The sequence below is a fragment of the Triticum aestivum genome, chromosome 5B (assembly GCF_018294505.1).
Source record: "Triticum aestivum cultivar Chinese Spring chromosome 5B, IWGSC CS RefSeq v2.1, whole genome shotgun sequence".
Classification (NCBI taxonomy): domain Eukaryota; kingdom Viridiplantae; phylum Streptophyta; class Magnoliopsida; order Poales; family Poaceae; genus Triticum; species Triticum aestivum.
This window is the reverse complement of record NC_057807.1, coordinates 236,352,664-236,356,372: the sequence shown is the minus strand read 5'-3', so window position 1 is coordinate 236,356,372 and position 3,709 is coordinate 236,352,664.

The following is a 3,709-nucleotide window of genomic DNA, read 5'->3' as shown; positions in this document are numbered from 1 at the left end:
CAGTTCCTGTTGACACAACACCATCTCCACCACAGAGCTCCCAAACAAGAGCAGTTAGTAAGGCAGCTCCAGTGCCCAAAGGGCCAGTACTATCACGGCGAACCCCAACTCCACCAGTTAGTACGCCTATTCCTGTGGAGGAAGCACAACCAGCTAGTCGTAGTTTAGCATCTATCGCATTTGATGTTGTTAAATCGTATGTGCGTATCTTCCCATCTTGGAAATATTATACTGAAGATGAAGGAAAATGCCAGTTGCAGGTGTTTGTCCAGGAGTTATGTGTAAGTAATGTTATTCATGGCAATTACTTTGCTTCGTCCCATACATCCTACCTCCATGATGGTTATAATACAACAAATTTTCCCATTTTTCTCTATAGAGAAGGACCGATTTGGAAACTCAGGATGAGGTAACCTATGCTAATACCTCTGCTATCTTCAAGAATGCTTGGTGGCAGTATCGGAATTACCTGAAGAAAACGTACTTCACCGGCAAAGAAACTCATCAAATTCCCTTACGTTCTCCTGAGACACATTTACTGGACGATGACTGGGAACGCCTTGTTCTGTACTGGTACCGAACCAAGAATGTGGTAAGATCTATGAGCTCATTTTCTATTTTTAAGTATTATATTCTTGCATCTTATTGTACTCTATTCATGTAGAACAAGTGCCTAAACCTGAAGAACAACTGTTCTAATTTAAGGTTCCATTGCTATCATAGTTCAAAAAAGCACTAGGCGTTAATTGTGCTTTTTGCCACCGCCTTGCGCTTTACTGGCCAAAGCGCATGCTTATGCGCAGTTATGCACAGATTAAGCGTAGTTATGTGCAATGCGTTTTGCCAACGCCTAGATCCTAGGCGCGCTTAAGCGCTCGCTTAGGCGCACCTTTTTTAACTATGATTGCTTTGCTCTTGTATCACTGTATTTACTCATACAAACTTATTTTTAAATTGAAGGATCCAATCAAAACTCCAATGGCACAACAGGTACGTTCACGCATGTTTCTTTAACATGTTTGCTCTTATCAATAGCTCTTTTGATTTCAATTTCAATTGTGTATACAGTTGACTTTCATATCATGCACATTACTAGCATCACAACAAAGCCAATAGTGTTGTTGTACATGTAGACCCGTGGTACCCATCTGAAATCTTGTTGTGTTGTGTAGTTTCCCACGCTTTGTATTCTTTCACTGCTGCTTTGTCTTGAACTGATATGATTTGAACCGTGTCTCTATTTTAATTTGGCAAGACAATGCAGTGACCATAGGACATAGATATATGTTTGTTTGATGCTTTTATTATGTACTAGTACTTGGCAATAGAAGACTTGGTAGTTTAATCCTGTCCACCTTACTAATGAACTGGTTCACCGAAATGAGTTTCATATACTAGTACATGCTAAACTTGTTATGTGTCTGCTTGTTTCTTCTTTTAGAATGCTGACAGAATATTGGGGAAGAGTGCCTTATTAAGCAATGGTAAAGGAAGTAATGCAGATAAGGTTCAGGATAGTGACACATCCTTGTTGGTCTCCAACAAAGCTGATAAAACAGCTAAGGAAGACTATCTTGAAGACAGCAAGACAACCCCAAAGTCCTGTCTTGGTTTAGTGTTCGAGTTACTGGCCACTACCGCTTGCACAAGCTATTCAAACTCACTATATGAATCCATTCAGTTTCTTGAGTCTCAACTACAAGCTGAAAGACATCGATCAGCTGTGCTGCGACAAGAAGCGGAAGGACTGCGAAAGTCCCTGGACCATTCAGATGCATACTTTCTGGTGCAACAGCAAGCGTTGGAGGATTTTAGCGCCAAACACGACAAAGCTAATCAGCTTGCTAAGATAATTGCCAGCATGGTGGATACCCAGGATAATGTTTCTTGAGCTCTTCTGAAGTTGTTTCAGTTATGCTCTTGTTTTGCTGTCGCGTTTATTTGCACCGGTGGCCAATTTGGACGGCCAGTGTATGTATATGTGCTGCTTTGTTCCCTGTATTTGCACTGGTGGCGAACTTTGATGCCCAGTGGATGTAATATGTGTAATAGGGGTAATAGGCTAGCGTTAATTGCTTGCTTATTTATTTCCTTATTGTCTTGTTTAGTTGTTTGCTTGTAGTCACTGCAGTTCTTTTTCTATTTTTTTTCTAGTGGCCACAATAGCCTATTTTTGGTAACTAGGCCAAAATAATCTTGGCAACACACGAACTGTTGTAACCATGGGCCTCCTGCAGGGCATATGATCCATGGGCTTCGTCCGGCCGTAGGATCCATTGGCCTTCTATACAGGTCGTAGGATCTATCGGCCTTCTATACGGGCCTTAGGGTCTATGGGCCTTCTACGGGCCGTAGGGTCCATGGGCCTTCTACAGGCCATACGATCCATGGGCCTTCTACGGGCCGTAGATCCATGGGCCTTCTACGGGGCGTATCATCATTTTGCCAATCATGGGCCATACTATCCGTGGACCATAACGGGCCGTTAATAGACCGTATTTGATAACTCTATGAAAACAGCCCAACGGGTTTTTTTTGACATGAAAACAGCCCAACGTATTAACGGTCCGCAAACGGGCCGACTGTAACGACGGGTTGAATTTGGCCCACAAGCAGAAAATGACAGTAACGGGCTGTATGTAACCGAATGCTGCAAATGAGCCCAAGAATCAATGGGCCCTGAGAAGGCCGAAAGATAACTTGTGTTGGAAATGGCCCAATAGAATAACGGGTCGTTAATGGGTATAAAGTGATACACTGTTCATTACGAGCCAGTTTCACCACGGGTCGTTAATGGGCCAAGAGTTACAAAGGGCCTCATATGGGCCGAAAGAAGTCATGGGCCACACATGGGCCGGAAGTTAAAACGGGCTGGAATCATATTGGACGGCCTAGATGACGCTACTGGCCTAATTCGGATAGGGCGTAATGGACCCTGGGTTAGCGGGCTGTAAATGGGCTATATGCGAACAGACCGTTAACAGGCTTTCCGTGGGCCGGCCCGCCACCTTTTGACCAAGTCAAACGGGCCGGCCTTTTCACAGGAATGGGCCTCTGTTGGGCCGTGCCACGTGTGGCCATATCATAGGCACCTTCGGTCCAATGAGCGGATGACATCTGTCCCAACGGTGAGCCGACACGTGTTTCCTCCAGCCAATGATGATTTTACATGTGGAAAATCCCCATTGGTCGGGGCTGTTAACGGGTTATCGGATCCAAAACCCGACCCGATAGCTTAACGGCGTTCCGTTACGGTGGATGCCACGTGTCGGTCACCCTTGACGAAAGCACTTCTGTGACGCGTGATTTATCGTCATGCAAGTGGACACTTCTGTGATGATAATTTTGGTAATGTCATGGAACACTTCTACGACAGCCCAGGTATGACTATCTTGATTCTGTCATAAAATCGTCATGGATGTACATGCATGACAAAAAATGCGACCTACTGTGACAAACATGTATCATCACGGAAGTGTATTTTTTTGTAGTGAACCCGGCGTCCGCTTCAAAGGGACCATAAGCCGGGGCTTGATACCTTTTAATATTTCCTGATTAGCTCTCTCCGCTTGACCATTAGATTGGGGGTGGGCCACTGACGACACATCAAGCTAGATGTGTCATGTTGACAGAACTCTTCCATAGCTCCCTTGGAGAGATTTGTACCATTATCTGTTACAATGTTGTGTGTAAAACCAAAACAGAAGAC